We start from the raw sequence: 23232 nt of genomic DNA on the forward strand, positions 1-23232 counted from the left end.
GTCTGTTTGCTCTTTGGGGCATGTTGCCAGGCATATCTAATTCATTCGTCGGACTGATTCAACTTGGTGCAAGACTCAATGAGATGGCATCCCACCATCACATTTCTGAATTTGCCAGAACTGCTAGTGACCAGTTTAGTGCCTGTTATAGTACAGAACATCCTGTTTAACTACTTTATAGTCACTTGCAATAGGGATTACTCAAAAGTGTTCGGTAGGACTGGGACCGTGGAGAGTGTCTCAAGTTTGTAGATCACCGTGATGTAGTGACGGCTTTAAAAAAAAAGAAATCTTGCACATGTATTTGCATCCTTTGAGCCACATGCAAATCCTACTTCTTGGACAAGAGTTAATAAATTGTTACGAAGACAGAGCCAAAAGAACTGAGAAAGTATCAGATACATTTAAAAAAAAATGTGTCTGAATGAAGGAGATTAGGGGAAGATCAGGATGTTGCAAAACTTTAAGAGAGTTAATGTATCCTATGTTGATTGCAGACAAACGATCCACTTCTTGGGAAAGAAATTATTCCTGCCACTCTAGAACTATGAAGAGGCATCACTGTCTCCCTTTTGATTTTAGCTACAAGTTTCTGTCAATTGAAAGTAGAAAGTAAGTGAAAAGCAGCAACTGGATAAGCCAGGAGATTGAATATCTCTTGCTGCTGATATTTGCTTCAGAAAAATAAACTAATGGATCTGTGGTCCTTGAACAATTCAAAGCGATTGCTTTTCAGAATACCCAGATACTTAACTCCTTAAATATTTCTGAACCATTTTCAAGGTTGGCCCATGCAACTACTTCAGTTGATAGCTCCCAAGAGTTGAATAAATTGCAGTCAATAGTACTTCTTAGCCTCTAAAAATACATTGGTTCACGTCTAGAAATGCTCAGTATGTGGCTTGCATTTCCATGACTCTGGTTTTCCTTATGCTCTCTATGTAAGATACAATCATGGAAAAGGGAAATTATGCAACCAAACAGACTTAGCATCCTTTCAATTTGGTGTCATCTTTTTGTGCAATGTGTGTGTATGTAAAATAATTTATTTTTTATTTAATATTAGTTTTAACTAGGAACAAATTAACCTTGATTTGTTTTTGTCAACCTCATAATATTTTGGAGTTTGCAGAAATTGCAAAACTATTTCCCCTGAAATTTAAAAATGTGGTTTTTTTCAAACAAGATTTAACTTTAACCCTGCCCCCTCCAACCTAGAACCCTGTCTGCTGACCAGAACATTTAGGCAGGAAGAAGTGGGTATGCCCTTTATATGATCATTTCACTACTTACACTTAATTTTTCTCTTTCTGCCTCTTGGTGATGAACAGTAACTGTAATGTGCATTACATTTAGATAAACTTTTGAACCCATGATATTCAAGTGTCTCCAAATAAGGAAAAAATCACCTCCCACATGCACTGAGTACATATATTTAAAGGGTTTATATAGGACTTTTAATAGTTAATTTTTTGTTGTTTTTTCTTTTTTTTAAAAAAAAAGGTTCCCAAAGACTTTATTTATTATCTGGAGGATATTTAGAAACTACATTTTACAGAAAAGACAAATATAAAGCCAAATGTACTATTGTCCAGCTATGCCAGATGAAGGACAATAGACACTACATATGGTTTAATTAGGCTGCAACTTTATTGCTAAATGTCTGGGAGTACCTGGCGGATAAAGTTGTACAGGGCAAGTAATTCCATAGTCATTTGCAAACACTCAGGGGGCTGCTGGAAGCCCTTTGCTTTATCCATCCTAGTTCCCAGTCAACCCATTAATGGGACCTCACTTACCCTCACCTTGAATGAGGTTTAAAGAAGGGAGATTGACTGCCTGCTATACCAGTCATAGAAGACCAGAATGCCCCATTTCCACTCCTTTAAATCCTTTCCCAGTCCATTTTATCTGATCACTTCATTAATTCCCTATGGAGTATCTACACTGGACATCTGTCACAAGCAGGAACCAGCAATTAATTTAGCTGCCTCCCCCCACCACCAAATTCCTGGCTCGATTCCCAGACATCTACTACTGCCTTCTTTAGTACTGACCAAAAATGTATCAGCTCTCAAGTCTGGCAGATGGACTCCATCCTCCCAGAATAACTCTAACATCCCATGTGCTAGCCTGGATGAGAAACTATCAACTCCCCCTATGAATTTGCCCACCTCCCTGTTCACATATCTCCAGCCTTGTTGAACTGAGGGGGCTTCACAGCTCCCCACCACACAGTGTGTTGCAACATACCCAACCAAATAATTTTTAATCCTGGGAAAAGTTCTCAGATTTGTCCAAAATCCCTTTTAGCTCTGAACATTATATGAACACCCCATTATATGTTCCCAAGTAATTTTCCCCACCTCTGAGGTGAATCACAATCATATCTGGTGCTGCTCATGGGCCACAACTGTGTACAGAAGGGACATTAGCTGGACCCATAACATGCCCCTCCTCCAATGCCAGCTCTGGACTGCTTCATCACCAACGTCTAGCTGTGAACCTCCAAACAACCTGGGAGCCCACCTCTGTACCCAGTGAACAATACTGTTCTCACAGATCTAAACTTTCAAGAATCCAGAATGCAAGCACAAGGGAAAATTAACACTGATTCCCACTTGGGCTCTCACACACTTTCTGTATATTTCAGAATGCCAATGCCCAATTGCCTCAACCCCCACACCAGCTGGGTTGGTGCTGCCCCAATCCTGAATTAGTGAGAACCAAATTCACGCTCTGAAAGCCCCAATCTCATCAGTTCTCATTTAAAACTGTAACGAACTAGAATTTTGTGAGGGGACTCCTCTTATTGTGAATAAAGAGGGGCCCATCCCTCCCTGGTCTTCTTGTACTATCTGTTCTCAGCCTTTACAGGGCAGATCCTGGGCTCACCACCCTCCTGTAAAAGTGGATTCAGCCGAACCTGCTTGATCCATCTTTGACCTCCTCAAGATTAATATCATTGATCACCCCCACAATGTACATCCCTCAATTCCATAGTCCTTCCAGAAGAATCCCTACAGGACCCAAGTACTAGCTTGCTGATCCTAAAAGCTCCAAAAAATGCTACCAGGAATGCTGCCCTGAACAAGCCCACCTCTTGTCCACAACTACACGTGGGCTATAGGATCTACACCAGATCCCTAAAAGTTGATGCACACTAAGTTCCACTAGCATATCAAAATTAGGTTAAAGGATAATTTAACATTTGATTTTTAGCACTGGATTTCAATGAACTGAACATATGAACTAGTTTTAACTGAAGTGATTTTGTTAAGACTATTTTAAAGAAAAAATCTCAGGTATTTTGACTAGTAGCACTTCTATATCTTCTTTAAGGATTAAGAGTTTGGATATATGTATTTCCTCTCAACTCAAATAATATTTTTTTAAATGCAGAGCTTTTAATGGTCTTGAAAACATCTACAGAGGTAAGGAGGCAAACACAATACAACTGAAGAAAAACTAATATTCTTAGACAAGAAAGAGAAACAACCTCATTAAGATCCATATGTAGTGCTATTAAATTGCTATAGCTGAATCAACTGTGTTGATACAACATGGTTTTACCTCCCTTGGAGTGGTTTATGTTAAACATTTGAACAGCCATAGAGGACGAAATGGAGATGACAGCCTCCCAGCTTGATGTCCTCCTGCTGGAAAATCAGCAAGAAAAATTGTTCTGCTTAGCAGATCTGATATAGCATCAACAGGTCTAGTTCTGTATGTGAATCTTTTATCTTTATTAGAAAGATATTTGTATAGAATACTACCCAAATGCAACAGGGATGAAATAGATACTATAAAAAGGGTATGTCATATATTTGTATAACAATATTTTGCCATATTGCATTACAGCTTTATAAATAGTGATGATAGTTTTGCTGCATTATCTATAAACTACTTTATTACTACTGCTGATGATTAGCTTCTAATTGTGCATAAAGTTAGTCTATGCTGAACTATCCTATTACGTTTGTAATCTTATACTTCTTCCTCACTACACACCTTCCTACAAGCTGCTTATTAATTTTCAGTCTATGTCATGTCTTATTTTTTTAGACTGTAAGCTCTTTGGGGCAAGAACAGCCATTGTTTATACAGTACAGAGCACAATTAATCCTCATTCTGTCTGAGGCCTCTAAGTGCTAATATAAATGCATCCATAACATGATTCATTATTATTCATTTTTAAGGGGTCTATCAGTGTGGGTATGCGGGTGTTATTTATATAAAAGGTTAATGTACAAAGGGTGCCCCTGATAGAAACAGCTCTTAAAGGGCAGGATTAAAGAAGTGTTTAATTATCCTCCCCTCAATCATCTTATAATAGCAGACAACAAAATTCTTCCAAGGAATTTAATGGCTCTTGGCTACGCCCCATTGTCAAATCCTGGCAGAGATTCATTAATTACCAGAAAATGCCTTGCAACTCACTTTTTTGGGGAGTGCAGGGGGTTAGTGGTGTTTTACCCTCAAACGTGACTAAAAATTTGTGTATGAAGCTCCATATTTATTATATCTGATTCCCAAATCAAAATGGCTATTTTTAATAGTAATTCTTTTTTTCTTAATGCTACCCCTGCAAATTCCTCATGAGGTCTGAAAGCCAGGCTTTCCCTGTTTTGCATCACCACCACCAACAAAAATTCTTCAGGACAAATCCTATCCTCATAGTTACATCTGTTAAACCCCATGGTCTTCAAATTATTCCCTGTGACACTCTGGAACCTCAAATTTGAGGGTTGTGCATGGGTGTAACTAACTTCATTATGGTTGCGCTGATATAACAGAAGGCAGAATTTGGCCTAGCAGTTGGCCTGGATGTCTTTGTAGGAACAGGGGTCTGTTCCAATGTTCTTAGCTGAGATTTTCCTTCTCCCTACATTTACAGCTGTTGGTTGCCTGCTTATATAGTGTTCACCATCCCAGAGATGACCTTTTTTTTGAGTAATAACCAAACATCCATGTAATAGACTGCTTTCAGGTTACGACAGCTTGATATTTTGGCTTGCTGCTTTACCAATGCACTTAGTTTACATATACTTTTAAAGAATTAGGGACTGCCTTTGAACTATGATGTAATGTACTTACAGCAGCAGTCCTCAACACCTGAGTCTCTTTCCTGACTGATTACACTTCAAAACTCTAGTTTAAATGTATTGGTGTAACTTTTATTTGACCAGGATTATGATTATTTTCTGCGCAATCCACCAACTTTCAGTGAAGAAAGTTATCTTCAATCCAGCCAGCCTTCAAATCTCCAACCTCCAGCTAGTTCACAGTGGTCACTAGCAAAACTATCATGCACCCAGATGTGTTACTTACTAAAGTCGCAGCCTAGTTAAACTACATTTCTGGGGTGTTGTCTTATGAAAGTGTATTTGTCCTGTACACCACAGGAAACAGTCATTTGATTTGTTACTGCACCACATACTTATTAAAAAAATAGCAATACACAATATAAATAAAGTACACATTAAATGAATTAAGAACTCACTAATTGAAAGAAAAAGTAGTTGTCAATGGGGAATAATCATTGAATGAGGGTATTTCAAGTGGAGCTCTGCAGGGATCAGTACTAGACCCAATGGTAGTTAACATTTTTATCATTCTGAAAGTAAATATAAAATTATTGCTGATAAAATTTGTGGATGATGAAAAGTTGGTAGAGTAGTAAATAATGAGGAAGAAAACAAGAGTCATACAAAGCGATGTGAATCATTTGGTAAACTGGGCCCATTTCAAACAAAATGCATTTTAATATAGTCATATGCCAAGTTATACATTTAAGAAAAAGGAATACAAGCCATATCTACAGAATGGGTGGCTCTCCTGGAATGCAGAGATTCTGAAGAAGAGGATCTAGGGCCATAGAGAACAAGCAACTGAACAAGAGCTCCCAGTGCAATGCTCTGATAAAACAGCAACGTGATCCATGGATGTATAAACAGGGGAGTAGCAAGCAGGAGTAGGGAGGTGATTTTACATCTTCATACAGCATTACTGAGAAGGATACTGGAATATTGCGTATAGTTTTGGTGTCTCCATTTTGAAAAAGATGTTAAAAACTGGAGGTGGTGTAGAAAAGAGCCATCAAAATTATTTCAGGGCTGGAGAAAAAGACCACTCTTTAGCTTATCGGAAAGCTTGAGAGGTGTGTTGATTACTGTGTAAAAGTACATTCAGGGGGAGAAAATACCCAGTATGAAGGGCTTTTTAGACTAGTGGAGAAAGGCATAAGAACTGCCAGTGATGGGAAACTGAAGCCAGATACATTCAAGTTAGAAATAAAGCATAATTTTTAATAGCAAGGGTGACTAATAAAGGGACAAATGACCAATGGAAGTGATATTTTCCATCTTAAAATAAGACTGGATGCTTTTGTGGAAGGTATACTTTAGTGAAGCACAAGTTAACTGAGCTCAATACAGGGGTAAAATGGATGAAATTTAAGGCCCCAACATACAAGATATCAGATCAACAGTCTTTTCTGGCCCTACAAGTCTGAAGTTCCTTCCCCTTTCTGGATAACTCATCTGTAAATTCTATTTCATATTGTCCTACTTTAGTGCATTTACATCATAGGCACATTGCAAATCACTGTGGCTACAGTACTCTCTATCATACCATATTACTACTTGAATAACAGAGCTCTATGCCTCTGTTTAGTATTGATTTCGCCGTCTCTACACTAATTCTTGGATACCCCACAGAAGGAAATCCACCCCTTTCCCATTATCTACTATATTATCTGGTACCTTCTTGTGTCATTTTTATCTTCCTATCAGCCTATGTTATAGAATCATAAATATATAGGGCTGGAAGGGACCACAAGAGATCATCTAGTCCATTCCCTGGCATTGAGACAAGACCTAGACCACCACTGCAGGTGTTTGTCTAACTTCTTAAAAGCCCTTAATAGCCTTTTCCACTGGGTAACTATCTTTATAGGTAGGAATTTTTTCCAATACCAAACTTCAGTCTCACTGGCTGCAAACTAAATCAGTTACTTCTTGTCCTATTGTCAGCGGACATTGAGAACAAATCCATCAGCATCTTCTTTATATCAATCCTTATCATATTTGAACACTCCTGATAAGTCTGCTTTTCTCAGGACTAAACATGTCCAGTTCTCTCCAGTTTGTCGATATCTTTCCAGAAGTGTGGCTCCCAAAAATTGGACATAGCACTGGAGTGGACCTAGCTGGAGTGTTGAGTAGAGTGATACAATTACCTTCCATGTCTTACATAAGACACGCCCATTAATACACCACAGAACAATATTAGCTTTTTTCCAACTGGATCACCTGACTCATTCAAATTGTGATTTCACTATAACCCGCAGCTCCTTTTCTACAGTACTGTTACATAGCTAGATATTCCCCATTTTGTATCTGTGCATTTGATTTTTCCTTCCTAAGTAAAATATTCACATTGGTCTTTATTAAATTTTATCTTGTTGAGTTCAGACCAAATTCTCCAATGTATCAAGGTCATTTTGAATTCTAATCCTATCCTCCAAAGTGCTTGCACACACACTCCCCACCACTCCCCCAAACATAGTGTCATCTGCAAATGTTAAAATACTCTCTCTACTACAAGTCATTAATGAAAATATTGATTAGTACTGGAACCAGCAGAGCCCCCCATTAGCTACAACCTCTTTTATAATTATTTCATGATTTTACAACATATCAAAGTTATAGACCAGTCAGCCTAATTTCCTGGCTCCTCTTTGCTCTTCTTTTTAAACTACAGACTATGTTTGCTCTTTTCCAGTCACCAGGGAACTCACCTGTCCTCCATGACTTTCTGAAGACAAATCACTAGATAAGCAACTAGCCCTGGTCTACACTAGGAGTTGAGGTTGAATTTAGCAGCTTTAAATCGATTTAACCCTGCACCCATCCACATGACGGAGCCCTTTTTTTCCAACTTAAAGGGCTCTTAAAATCGATTTCCCCTGACAAGGGGATTAGCGCTGAAATCGGCCTTTCTGGGTCGAATTTGGGGTACTGTGGATGCAATTAGATGGTATTGGCCTCCGGGAGCTAGCCCAGAGTGCTCCATTGTGACTGCTCTGGACAGCATTCTCAACTCAGATGCGCTGGCCAGGTAGACAGGAAAAGGCCCGCAAACTTTTGAATTTCAATTTCCTGTTTGGCCACCGTGGCAAGCTGCAGGTGACCATGCAGAGCTCATGAGCAGAGGTGACCATGATGGAGTCCCAGAATCACAAAAGAGCTCCAGCATGGACTGAAAGGGAGGTACGGGATCTGATCGCTTTATGGGGAGAGGAATCCGTGCTATCAGAACTACATTCCAGTTTTTGAAATGCCAAAACATTTGTCAAAATCTCCCAGGGCATGAAGGACAGAGGCCATAACAGGGACCCGAAGCAGTGCCGCGTGAAACTGAAGGAGCTGAGGCAAGCCTACCAGAAAACCAGAGAGGCAAACGGCCGCTCCGGGTCAGAGCCCCAAACGTGCCGCTTCTATGATGAGCTGCATGCCATTTTAGGGGGTTCAGCCACCACTACCCCAGCCGTGTTGTTTGACTCCTTCAATGGAGATGGAGTCAAAATGCAAAATGCGACCTTGGAACAAAAGCATACGTGCTATGCATGTTATGTTAACAGCAAGGTTTACCGTGAAAGAGTGCACCCATTGTTCTATAAAATGTGTCTTTTTAAATACCACTGTCCCTTTTTTTTTCTCCACCAGCTGCATGTGTTTCAAGGATCACAGGATCTTCTGCTGCCCAGAGGCTAGCGAAGATTAGAAAGCGAAAAAAACGCACTCGCGATGAAATGTTCTCTGAGCTCATGCTGTCCTCCCACACTGACAGAGCACAGACAAATGCGTGGAGGCAGACAATGTCAGAGTGCAGGAAAGCACAAAATGACCAGGAGGAGAGGTGGCGGGCTGAAGAGAGTAAGTGGCGGGCTGAAGACAGGGCTGAAGCTGAAAAGTGGTGGCAACGTGATGAGAGGAGGCAGGATTCAATGCTGAGGCTGCTGGAGGATCAAACTAATATGTTCCAGTGTATGGCTGAGCTGCAGGAAAGGCAGCAGGAGCACAGACCACTGCTACGGCCCCTGTGTAACCAACGACCCTCCTCCCAAGTTCCATAGCCTCCTCACCCGGACACCCAAGAACGTGGTGGGGGGACCTCAGGCCACCCAGCCACTCCACCCCAGAGGATTGCTCAAGCAACAGAAGGCTGGCATTCAATAACTTTTAAACTTTTAAAGTGCTGTGTGGCTTTGTCCTTCCCTCCTCCACCACCCCTCCTGGGCTACCTTGGTAGTTATCCCCCTATTTGTGTGATGAATTAATAAAGAATGCATGAATGTGAAGCAACAGTGACTTTATTGCCTCTGCAAGCAGTGACCAAAGGGAGGAAGGGAGGGTCTGGAGGATGGTGTGGATTGCACTCTCAGCAAATTTGCAGATGATACTAAAGTAGGAGGAGTGGTAGATACGGTGGCAGGTAGGGATAGGATACAGAGGGACCTAGACAAATTGGAGGATTGGGCCAAAAGAAATCTGATGAGGTTAAACAAGGATAAATGCAGGGTCCTGCACTTAGGACGGAAGAATCCAATGCACCGCTTCAGACTAGGGACCAAAAGGCTAGGCAGCAGTTCTGCGGAAAAGGACCTAGGGGTGACAGTGGACGAGAAGCTGGATATGAGTCAACAGCGTGCCCTTGTTGCCAAGAAAGCCAATGGCATTTTGGGATGTATAAGTAGGGGCATAGCCAGCAGATCGAGGGACGTGATTGTTCCCCTCTATTCAACATGGGTGAGGCCTCATCTGGAGTATTGTGTCCAGTTTTGGGCACCACACTACAAAAATTGGAGAGAGTCCAGCGAAGGGCAACAAAAATAATTAGGGGTCTGGAACACATGACTTATGAGGAGAGGCTGAGGGAACTGGGATTGTTTAGTCTGCAGAAGAGAAGAATGAGGGGGGATTTGATAGCTGCTTTCAACTACCTGAAAGGTGGTTCCAAAGAGGATGGTTCTAGACTATTCAGTGGTAGAAGATGACAGGACAAGGAGTAATGGTCTCAAGTTGCAGTGCGGGAGGTTTAGGTTGGATATTAGGAAAAACTTTTTCACTAGGAGGGTGGTGAAACACTGGAATGCGTTATCTAGGGAGGTGGTAGAATCTCCTTCCTTAGAAGTTTTTAAGGTCAGGCTTGACAAAGCCCTGGCTGGGACGATTTAATTGGGTATGGGTCCTGCTTTGAGCAGGGGGTTGGACTAGATGACCTCCTGAGGTCCCTTCCAATCCTGATGTTCTATGATTCTATGATTCTAGGGTGGTTAGCTTACAGGGAAGTAGAGTGAACCAAGGGGCAGGGGGTTTCATCAAGGAGAAACAAACAGAACTTTCACACCGTAGCCTGGCCAGTCAGGAAACTGGTTTTCAAAGCTTCTTTGATGCACACCGTGCCCTCCTGTGCTCTTCTAACCGCCCTGGTGTCTGGCTGTGCGTAACCAGCAGCCAGGCGATTTGCCTCAACCTCCCACCCCGCCATAAACATCTCCCACTTACTCTCACAGATATTGTGGAGCGCACAGCAAGCAGTAATAACAGCGGGAATACTGGTTTCGCTGAGGTCTAACCTAGTCAGTAAACTGCGCCAGAGCGCTTTTAAATGTCCAAATGCACATTCTACCACCATTCTGCACTTGTTCAGCCTGTAGCTGAACAGCTCCTGACTACTGTCCAGGCTGCCTGTGTATGGCTTCATGAGCCATGGCATTAAGGGGTAGGCTGCGTCCCCAAGGATAACTATAGGCATTTCAACATCCCCAACTGTTGCGGTCCAAATACAAGACAGAACAAGACTTTAAGCAAGCAAGCAGGCTGGTCTGCCTTGTCAGCTTTCCACCCTCTCTTTTATTCTCTCTCTCCTCCTGCGCATTACATACTCCAACAGATAAAAGGAATACACTAGCTTTGTTTAATATTCTTATTTACCAATTTCTATCTACCGCATTCCTTGCTCTCGGGCCTTGAGCCCAGTCCTGGGAGGCTTCCCATGGTTCATGTCATCTGGGTGAGTTTCCAAGGTTCATGCCATTGAGAGGAGCCGTGTGTGCACTGCTCCTACACAACACTCAGGGTGTGCCCTGAATGTTGCCAAGTGCATGAACCCTGCATGAATCCTTCACCCAACGGTTATTTTCTGGTGTGGGAATAAAGTCCCTTCCTGCAGCTTTTGAAACAGACCAGAGTTCCTAAAGATGCGAGCATCATGTACCTTTCCCGGCCATCCCACGTTGATGTTGGTGAAACGTCCCTTGTGATCCACCAGGGCTTGCAGCACTATTGAAAAGTACCCCTTGCGGTTTGTGTACTCACCGGCTTGGTGCTCCGGTGCCAAGACAGGGATATGGGTTCCGTCTATGGCCCCACCACAGTTAGGGAATCCCATTGCAGCAAAGCCATCCACTATCACCTGCACATTTCCCAGGGTCACTACCCTTGATATCAGCAGATGTTTGATTGCGTTGGCTACTTGCATCATAGCAGCCCCCACAGTACGTTTGCCCACTCCAAATTGATTCCTGACTGACCGGTAGCTGTCTGGCGTTGCAAGCTTCCACAGGGCTATTGACACTCGCTTCTCAACTACAAGGGCTGCTCTCATCTTGGTATTCTTGTGCCTCAGGGCAGGGGAAAGCAAGTCACAAAGTTTCATGAAAGTGCCCTTACGCATGCGAAAGTTTTGCAGCCACTGGGAATCGTCCCAGACCTGCAACACTATGCGGTCCCACCAGTCTGTGCTTGTTTCCCAGAATCGGCATTCCACCGTATGAGCCTGCCCTATTAGCACCATGATGCCCACATTGCCAGGGCCCCTGCTTTGAGAGAAGTCTGTGTTCATGTCCTCATCACTCTCGTCACTGCGCTGACGTTGCCTACTCGCCTGGTTTCGCTTTGCCAGGTTCTGGTGCTGCATATACTGCTGGATAATGCGTGTGGTGTTTAATGCGCTCCTAATTGCCAAAGTGAGCTGAGCGGGCTCCATGCTTGCCGTGGCATGGTGTCTGCACAGAAAAAAGGTGCGGAACGATTGTCTGCCGTTGCCCTGACAGAGGGAGGGGCGAATGACGACATGGCTTACAGGGTTGGCTTACAGGGAATTAAAATCAACAAAGGGGGTGGCTTTGCGAGAAACTGAACGGCCCCCTCAAGGACAGAACTCAAAACTGTGTTTAGCAGGCCGTTGATTTCACAGAGGGAGGGAGGAGAAAATGAATACAAAACAGATCTGGTCTATTTCTTGTTTTGAGCCTCTTCATCTATCTTTATACATCTTGCTGGCAGCAGACTGTGCAGTACAACCGCTAGCCATAGTCATCTCCTGGGTGCTCGGCAGAAGACGGTGCAGTATGACTACTGGCTATTGTCTTCTGCTAGCTGCAGATTAAAAGACAGTGCACTGCCGGTAGGACTGAAATCGCCATGAGATGAAACAAGGGAAATGACCCGGCTGAGTCACTCCCATGTTTGCCCAGGCACCTGGTTAAAAGAGCACCCAGGACTACGTCGACAACGGCTACATACTGCACTGACTGCTGCCAAAAGGCAATAAACTGCTGCTGTGTAGCAATACAGTACCACGTCTGCCAGCACCCAGGAGACATAAGGTGATGGTTAGCTAGCGGGCTCCATGCTTACTGTGGTATGGCATCTGCACAGATAACTCAAGAAAAAAGGCGCAAAACGATTGTCTGCCCTGGCTTTCATGGAGGGAGGGAAGGAACGGGGGCCTGACGATATGTACCCAGAACTACCTGCGACAATGTTTTAGCCCCATCAGGCACTGGGATTTCTACCCAGAATTCAAATGGGCGGCAGAGACTGCGGGAACTGTGGGCTAGCTACCCAGAGTGCAATGCTCAGGAAGTCGACGGTTGCCTCGATACTGTGGACACACTCCACTGACTACATGCACTTAGAGCATTTGTGTGGGGACACACACAATCAACTGTATAAAAACGCTTTCTACAAAACCGACTTCTTTAAATTTGACCGAATTTCGTAGTGTAGACATACCCTTAGGTATTTATAGAGCCTCTTCCTGTTGGGATTTTATGTCCCTTGCTAGGTATAATTAACTTTGTGCCTTAGTTTTTCTGATTTTGTCCCTACACACTTGAGCTATTCTTTCGGACTCCTCCTTCACAATTTGTTCATGTTTCCATTTTTCCTAAGACTGGCTCTCTTAGGCTGTACGTGTCTTTGCTTTTGTACTGTTATGTGTGCCCTATGCATAATGTTGTATCCAATACTTTTGCAATATTACTTCACAGTAAAGTTTGTACTGTCTGTTTCTTTGGAAAATGCCTCGCTTTGCTTACTTGTGCTCTTTGTGTCTCCATTGACTTAATTCAGTTGAGTAATTTTATTCTGATGGGAGGGTTTATTCATTATTTGCATCAGGGAATGGACTGTGGACTATTGTCTCCATATTACTTTAAAGCAAATGCAGACAACTAACATGGAGTGACCTGAGTCAGAACTGGAGAATTTTTTATTTATATAAAGCCAAAGAGTCTCATGTTGCAATACTACTTAGCTGGCCAAAAATTTTAAAACATAACATTGATAGCTTGATAGCATAACATGATTAAAAATAGAACAAAGATTCAAATGTATATAAATAGATATAGAAGAGGACAGTCTGCAGGTGAGCAGTGATATGCCAGAAAATCTAACAATATTTTCTAATTGGTTTAGAGGGAGCCAATATTCCAGTGTTCACTGAAACATATTGGAAATCAACTTATTGGAAAAGGGTTAAATTATTCACATCTGGAGTGCGTGTGTGATGGGTGAGAGGAGAACAAAGGAAAAACACAACACACACAATAGTACCGCAAGTTCCCTGTCAGTGATGACAAATTTGGAACCAAGGAAGCTGCCTGAAACTTTCTGAAGAGTTTTAATCAGACAACCAGAAAAACAAGGTCAAAAGCTTAGAAGATCCCCCAAAGGAAAATGAGACATTTAAAAAAAACAACAAGAGTAATTACATCTGTGGTTAATTTTGTAGGAAGATTACTAATTGACAAGGAAGCATTTACAATAGCAGCAATCACTGGGATTAAATGTTCTCAGTCAAATAAACTAGGGTTCTCACTTTAAACTGTTCATTGCAGATGTGGTATAGTGTAATTAGGTACTTTGGACACAGGTGTCAAATAAGAAAGTAAGCCCAGCTAAGCTGATGAGCTGGAAGGGCATGTGCAAATTCTTATCCAAGGGCTCTTTCTGCTAAAAAGGAATCTCTGCATTCGTTACAAATATCATCTCTATGCCTTTTTCCTTGGGAGGATTCCCTGGAAAAATGTAAGCCAATATAAACCGATGCTAATGGAATCCTATGGTTGAAAGAAGCAAGCAGCTGGGCTTCACTGCCTGAGCAAGAAGTGGTGGTTTGGGGTGGCTTAAGATCTAGTTTCACTCCACACATACATTAAAGTTTAAAAAAACCATCATTTTTATATAAAACAAACACAGTGAAATAAGACAAAATTATCATTATTTGCAAAACAAAACACACATACAAACCCATCCACAAATCCACAGAGTCATGCAGGGTATCAAAGTGTCTAAATGGATAAATAAGTAAGAACATAATCTATGAGTATAAGGGACTAATATATACACACTAAACTGCAAAAGTATGCAATAATTTCATGTGTAATAAGACATCCTTCATTTTTTCCAAATGTTTCTATTAGACAGTCTTTTTTTCCATTAATGCAGCAATAGAGTGCTCACTAAGCCAGTCTATGTACAAGGGAGGAACTGCAGATTTCCATTTTTTCCAAAATAAATTCTTTTAGCCACTAAAATAGTTACTGCAATCCATTTCACAATGTTAACTGGTAATACCGACTCATTCCACATCCTTAAAACATACAAGCATGGAGAAGGAAAGCTAGTGGCACTTAGTTTGAGAGAGCACTGAACACAGCATTCCAGAACACATGCATTTTTGACAGGTATAGAGGATGGGCAAAAGGTTGACATGTGACTGTTTGGTAACACAGTGAGTGTTGGAGATTTAATCTACCCTTAAATGTTCTGGAGTCCAGTAGTCCCTGCTTAATATCTTGTTCTGGAAGAATCACAAGGATAAAGAACTTGAAGTATCTTTCACATTAAGCCAGATATCCTCCCAGGTTTCTGTTGAAATAGTAAAGGCAGAATTCTTTCTCCCTTTTTTTTCCCTTTGAGACTGAGATTAAGAGTATTACAAAGCATTAAGACACCTTAATTCCTACAATGTGATTTGTTTCCATATTTCTTAACATGTTCTTCTAGAAGTGAGAGTTAGAAAGAATTCAGTTCTCCCCTATCCTTTCATGAATTTCATGAGCATTGGCACTGAAGAAGGAACTGTGAAACAGCGGTAGCTGATATTTGTTATGCATGTAATTGAATGAAGACCAGTCTATCATCTCATATTATTATTATTTTTTTTTTTTGGAAAATCCTTTGGCGATCCAAATTGTCTTTAAGTGTGGAGTTTGCCTTGATCCTGGTACACAGGTTATCCCATAGTGGTATGAGAAGAGAATTAGTAAAATCGGATGCTTTAATTGTATCAACAGATTGCAGGATATCGCATGTAGTTTGGAAGCCTCTTAAGGTATATACAAGAAGAGAGGAAACTGAACAGCAAGCTAAGCTTTTTTTCCTATCTCAAACCAGGCTGGTGTGTAAACAGAGCCACTGGAGGAGAACCACTTTACAATAGGACACATTTGAAATGTTAGCTAGGTACAAATCTACCAACCCTGTATCTCCAGTTTCTCGGGATTTTTTTTAAGGTTCTTGTGTGACAAGCAAAGCTATTTTGTATCCCATCTAAAATGCACAATCAGCCTATTAGTTGAGCAAAGCGTGAAGGAGGCTAACCATATAAGTTAATCTTGGGCAGATATTCATTTTGGGTATATCTATTCTCCCCAGCAAGAAAAGAGGGAGGAGACGCCACCTCTCTACATCCTTGGAAACCTCTTAATATGTAGTCCGTATTTATGGAAACAAGATTTGTCCTAATGTTCCAAAAATTAACACTTAAATAAGTTATTTCCTTGCATATTGGAAATGGAAAATGCTGAAACTGAAAGAATCTGATCTTTTGGATATATTCACTGCTTGCAGATTTATTTCAGTTAATACCAAAACCAGGGATCTCTCAAAAAAGTCAACTACATTCAATAACAATGGCATTGATCAGGCTGAAGTCTTCAAAAATGTCATCAGCATGTACACTGATTTTGTATGCTTTCCTGTTTATAGTCATACCTTCAGTGGCTGACTGCTGACATATGTACATTGCCAGTGCTTCAGGAGAGATTAGGGAGAGGCAAGAGGGGGCAGACCTGCCAGTGTCCCTCTTTCTAGTTGAAATGTGGGAGAAATAATTCCATTAGTTGATAGTGAAGCGAGGGGAGAGTTACAATATACTTGAGTTCGGTCAATGTATTGGTTCAAATCTGAATATTTTTCAGACAGCTATTAGATAAGGTCATTCAACCCTATCAAAGGCCTTCCCTGCATCTAGAGATAAAGCAATAGAGGGAATATCCGAGCTTGCTGGATCTAGTGATTTTTCTTGCATCAGCAGCAGCCGCCAATCTTCTTTTAGAGAAGCCAATCTAATCTACATGTATAATTGAAATCAATTAATTTTAAGGTGTACCCCAAGTAATCATTCTACTAGCCCTCCCTGAAATCCTGACTGTGGTCCTATGCATAGCAGTATGATAAGGGTAGATAGGATGGGGCAAGAACTCATAAGCTCAATCTGAAATTCTAAATCTGGCTCTACTCATTCACATTTTTAGTGCTTTCTGAGGATCACATTGAACTAACTGCTGTTCACTCAAGCAACTACCAGGAATGTCAGGAACAGCTGTGACAAGAGAAACTTCCCTCTTGTGCGAAGTTGTGCTGCTCCCCCTGCTCCCCACCCACATGGCTAAAAGTGCCATGTAAAAGGTAAGGAATTACGTATTACCTCTCCATATGCATTTGACTATTCCAACAGTGCACAGGACAGATAATCTAGGATAATCTAGAAAGTAAGGCTACTATTGTGCTAAAGGCACTGGATTGTGACTTAGAGCTGGGGTTGAACCCTGACCTCCCAAGAGACTTCCTCTGTGACCTTGCATATGTCACTTAATATCCTGTACCTAAGTTTTCCTGGTCTCTAAAATAAGGATAGTACTTCGTCTCTCCCACCCTTTGTCTTGTCTATAAAGTAAGATCTTTAAGGCAGGGGCTGCCTCTTACTAATGTTTATGTACAGCTCACGTGGGCCTTGATTTCTGGTGGGGGCATCTTGGCACTAAATTTAATATCATTAATAACAAAGCTTCTGCTGCACAGTGCAAGCCTGGCAATACATCACAACCTTACTACCACAGGAGAAACCTGTTCCTCCTTATTTAGGAGAGACTCACCTCCCACATTGCCAGCAGTTAGGGTAGATCTACTTACTTCTCAACAATACAAGTACCCATACACCACCAGAAGGATCTGCTCTTGTTACTGTGAGGAACAGCTACCAGGTGACACCTAAAATAACCTCCATGTAGTGCTTGGGAGTTGGAAGTATGGTGGGTTGCAAGGGGTTGAAGTAAAGGATAGATAGATCCTGGGTAAGGAAGAATACAGAATTGATTATTTTCTGAAAGGAAGTATTGCAATGAAGGATTTGTTTGCAGGAAGCAGGGAAGGGCGAAGACTGTTTGAATGACTGATTTATTTTGAAATGAAGAGTATTTTATGCTGGAAGTGTCACACGTATCCCTGACTGAGGTAGAAAACTTAGGTAGCCTATCATGAATGCTACTCTCTAATTTAATAGAAACATCCTTTTTCAATCAGATATGATCAAAATATCAGTAAATAAAACTCAAAAAAGTCCCCTACAATTAGGTTTACATTGATAAGACCTGGGCTCAACAACAAAAGTGAGCATTCTCCAATCATTGAATCTTAAAATCCTATTTCTGCCTGAACACAGTTTTAACCTTTTATTATTCCAGGCAACACCTAAGATCAGTGTAACTATTAAACATGCAGTTCTGTCAAATGCACAAACTAAGAGAAAAATCGTTAGTTTTACTCCTGCTTCCCAGTCAGTGAATCATTTCCTTTATTTTAGTATCACTTACTTACAAAAATATTTTCTCTGAAGAAAATGTTAAAGTAAATCCACACAACTTGACAGGGGGATCTCGGGACAGGTGAATGTGACTGAATGTACCCCTGTATTCACATCCAAACACACTACTGTAATAATCTTGTACAAAATATGCTTTGCAAGGCATCATTTGAAAACAAACAACTCACCGGTTAATAATATCATAGTGAAATGTATGTAGAAACATTTGTAAAGTTATGTTCATAAACTGAAATTACGACTGAATTGTGCTTGCCAGAAAAGCCTGGGGAGAGACAGGAACAGATTGATTTGCATTTTAACCACCATCCATGAGACTCCATGTTCCATCCCCACAACTGGAAGAAACTTCATCTAGAGGTAACCTCACAAAAATGCATGCAGAGGGTGACAGGACTATAAAAAAAGGGAGGGGCAAAAACCATCCAGGTACGCTCTCTCTCTTTTTCACCTTTTGGACTTAATCAGATATTCTGATTTGAAAATTTCATTCAGCAATGTTGCTGGGAACCTGTGGTATGGATTTTACATTGAACCAAGATAAATTTGTTTAAGTCTTAGCTACTAGGAATCATTTTATCTTTATTTCTCTTGTAACCATTTCTGACTTTAATACCTTGTACTTGTACTCACTTAATCCCTCTGTAGTTAAATAAACTTGTTTTATTTTTTAAGAAAAACTAATCCAGTGTTGTGTTTAATCTGAATTGTTGGGTAGCTTCAGTTTAAAATACCAAATTGTTGTATATTGACACCTTACAGGGAAAAACAGACCTCTAATGTCTGGACTGTCCAAATTTTCTCCATGTTTCTGGAGAAAATCAGGGACTGGGAGTATGTTAGAGTCATCTTGCAGGTAATAGCGAAGGCTGGCAGAAGCCAGAGTGCTGTTGGCAGGCTGCAGCTATTCATAGACACTCCATGTGATCTGCACGCTCTTTGGCTGTTTGTGAGGAGCCCAGGTTAGGAGCTACAACAGAAAAGCATTGTGAGCCACTCAAGGCTGCAGGGCAGGTGGAGGCATATCCCCTCACTGGTCTGGATTGTACCACAGAATGTGACAGCGTACGGAAAAAAATACTGATTTTTCATTTCAGTTTATTAGATGTCATTGTAGTGTCATTTTAAATTGTCTGTTAATAGAGTTACCCAAGTTTCTATAATCCTAAGAGGAGTATTAATGTACTAACAAGAGATGGATCTCATTTCTAGAAAGCTCCAGACAACCTACAAAAAAACCCTGCAGACTGGATTTGAGCTTTTTGTTGCCAGTGTGATAATTTCACTTTTACACGATTACACATCTTAGTATATAAAGAGTTAAATCATAGTGTCAAAAACAAAAACAGAAGTATTGAGAAAACATAAAACATTCCCTTAGCATAGCAAAAAGCAGACCTAATTAGGCTAGCTTCTCTCCCACCAATTAACTTTGAGTAGTCTCTTAAAGAGCTAAATAGCAAGACATATAAAATGGATGTTACATTCAGACTGATGGAAAGTCACATACAGCTAAACTGAATATACTTGATTCAAAAACAGATGCAATAAAAAAAAGGGTTTGCCACATGTAGACAAAAAAGTGTCAGTTCATGAGGCCAGACAATTCCCTATATTTCTTCTAGGGCTATTTCCACACTGGGACAAGAAAATGTTGGAAGTTTTTATTTGCAATTTTGTTGCCTTTGTTTTGTGTGAGTGAGTGAGTGGTGGTGATGAGTTTCCTTCTCCATCAAATTGACACAGAATTCTGCCTTGAAAACCCAGAGATTTTTGGGGATCTGCTACTGACTCTGTCTGCATATTATTTTCTGCCTATCTATTGCTCTTTAATAAAGCCAAGAGAAATAGATTTTTAGCAGTTGAAGGAAGACCATGAGTGAATTCTTGAGTATTTTAAAAAAAAAGTTTGGCAGAAGGGATGGATCTTTCTCCTTGTTTAACCTGTCAAAATTAAGGCTTTTAGCAGCACAGGGCATAAAATTTGGGTATCATTGCTATAAGATATAGTGTCCAAGAGGTTTGCAGGATTTAAAATACAAACCAGACATTCATATGTATAACATCGATGGTCACAGTATACAGGATGAAAAAAATGGAATACAAACCATCCTACTTCAGGATAAGCCAACCAGCGAAAGGTTTTTGGAAAAAAATTCCTCTCTGAGGCATTTATTCTGTAATTGTCCATCGTGGGGATTCCTGCACCTTCCAACAACCAATGTCAAAGACTGAATTTCAGACCAGATGGACCAATATGGCAATGCTAGTGTTCCAAATTAGGAAATTAGATTGGAAGTGGATAAGCCTGGGGGAAGTGGGACAGATCAGGAAATTTGGAGATATTCATCATGGAGAATTAATCATCCCCTCAGGTGGGAGAGCTTTGGGATACATGGAGGTAACCAGGGTACATAGTCTCACAACTCTAGAGAGCCCTGCAATGAGGGAGGCAGAAGTGCCTGGATGGATGGGTGGCCCCTACATTCTGATCCTCCAAGAGGCACGCTGCCAATGGCTGGATCCACCCATGCAGCCACTGAAAGAGCTTCAATGTGAGTTAATGCTGCTCCACCTTCACCTTCCCTGGTCCCAAAGCCCTATCACATTCTGACTTGGAGCTTTGAAAAAAGAGCATCTGTGGGGTTTCCCAAACGAAGCGGTAATGCTGGGGAACTCACCAAGGACAGGAACATTTACATTCTCAGGGAAAATAAAATGATATCTAGATTGCACAGGTAGGCCTCAGAGTACAGGGTCACTATGTTAGGCTAGATCTGTAACTCTGGATAGGAATATTATGGACATGCAACATCTGTGATCGTTTTGTAAAGGATTTAGGAGAACAGCTATTTTATTGAACTTAAATTTTAAAATCAATAAATGCAAGGGAGTAATTTCTGGCATAACACAACAAGAGTCACAAACATGATTCTGAAGGCAGAATTTGGCCTTCAGTTCAAAAAAGTGTGGATATAACTAACCTATATATTGATGGAAATTCAGAACTGCAAACAAATACAACTGACAGATTATATGATGGACATGAAGGAGAGTGTGTAGGGCGCGTTCTGCAAAATTTCTGAATGCTTATAAATGAGAAGGGGCTAGCAGTGATGGAAATTGTAATCCTTTTACCTGTATACCAGGTGCTGTATTCAAAAGTTATTTAAAACATAAGGAGTAAAGCAATACACTTTAGTTTTTAGCTTTAAAGATTAATTTCACAACCACTTTAAAAATAATTTGGTACCTCTGTATACAGTTTTTGCTATATTAACTTCTGAACTCAAAAAACTCTATTAAACTATGTATTAATTTAAGTAATTCTAAGCATGGCAGCAGTTATAAAAGAATTAGCAGCCACTCATTTTAAGCAGCAAGTTTGCATATATTTAAATTACTCTGCTGTGAATATTACAATTCATAAAAACATATCCGTTATTCTACAAGGACTTAGGATATTATATTCGCTTTTCAATTATTCATGAAGGAGGTTTTCTATTTGCTCAGTTCCAGTGTTTACTTAGGCCTTGTCCACACTATCACAGTAAATTGACCCAAATTATGCTACTCCAGCTTCGTGAATACACCATGCTGTGTCGATCGGAGACACTTTCTCATCGTAGCAGAGTAGACCGGAGAGTGCTCTGCCGTCAAGTTAGCGGGTCTTCATCAGACCCACTAAAATTGACCCCTGCTACCTCGATCACAGCAGTGTTGATCTCCGGTAAGTGTAGACATGGGCTTACTATCAGTGAATATCTACTACTAGCACGTTAACAACTGCTCAAACTAACACTACACAGCAATTCAGGTTTTCACCTAACCAATGTTTTCCATTTCTTCAAGCTACAGCCACATAAATACGTAGGGAAAAGAGAAGTTATCACAATTTTCTCAGTGACCTTTTTTTGTCAGATTCCCAAGAAAGATCATAGCATATCTTAAAAATAAACTGAACCCCAAATATTTACAATTAATTCATATGTAAGCTCTTTGTATCAGAGAAATAAGACCAATTCCTAAGACTGACAAAGTAGAAGCAATTCCTCTGGCAAAACATCAACGTATCTGTGATTTAAGTGAGCTACAAAATTGAGAGGGGGAAGGGGACTTACATGAGCAGCCAAAACAGGCATGTTCTGATGGTTATTGTGTAAGTCATCTTTGTTGTTTCTTCCTGCTTGCATTTTAGATCTGTTGTTGGTGGAACAGTTATAGCTTTCAAGAAAGCATATGAAAAACCCATTGCTACTTAATGGAAATGGTATCAGATCTTGCTTGTCTTATGCACACAAGTAGTCCTGTTGATTTTAATGGAACTCATCATTTGACTAAGCTAAAAGGTATTTGGCTCATATTGTAGCTTTCAGGATCTGAGCCTGTTTATTTTGTCCATAATTTCCAAAGAAAACCTTCAGAATTTAGGATTCAGACTATATGAAACTGCATGCAAAAGTGTAAAATACTGAGATATGTATTAACAGACTAAAATCTTGTCTAAGAATACAAAGGACTGGAAAAGCCTGAAAAACGTTATCTATTATTTTGAAAATAGGCTGAGATTAAGAAATGTCACGTTGCTTGGAGTCCCTGGGGGCAGACACTAGCAGCACTTTTAAAGAACAGATTATTAAGGTGCTGAGGATGGACAACTTTTATTTCCTTCTAGAATGCATTGCAAGAAAGAAAAACCCACAGAGAATGAAACAAAAGGCTTATCCCTGCATACAAAATACCCTCGGTGCTCTATAGCTCAGTCTGTTTCAGAAGTCAACACAGCACATGCATCATACACAGCAATTAAAAGATAATACCACCCAATATGAAAAGAAATGACACACAAGGCAAGAGATAGCTAAATTTAGGTCATCCTTAGAATAAGGACCCAACATATAAAAAGGACTTAATTGCTTCAATAGACTATCTTCATTAAAAGTGATACTAAAAATGACAAATGTGCTGTTAAGAGCACTGGACAGGTGGAAA

General features: G+C 40.6%; 1 protein-coding gene across 5 annotated transcripts in view; it reads right to left on the reverse strand.

Moving 5' to 3' along the window:
- The window catches only part of EPHA6 (EPH receptor A6), an 861217-nt gene that overhangs the window by 798581 nt on the left and 39404 nt on the right, over window positions 1-23232 (reverse strand). The window lies entirely within an intron of this gene.

This window comes from Caretta caretta, chromosome 1, assembly GCF_965140235.1.
Source record: "Caretta caretta isolate rCarCar2 chromosome 1, rCarCar1.hap1, whole genome shotgun sequence".
Classification (NCBI taxonomy): Eukaryota; Metazoa; Chordata; order Testudines; family Cheloniidae; genus Caretta; species Caretta caretta.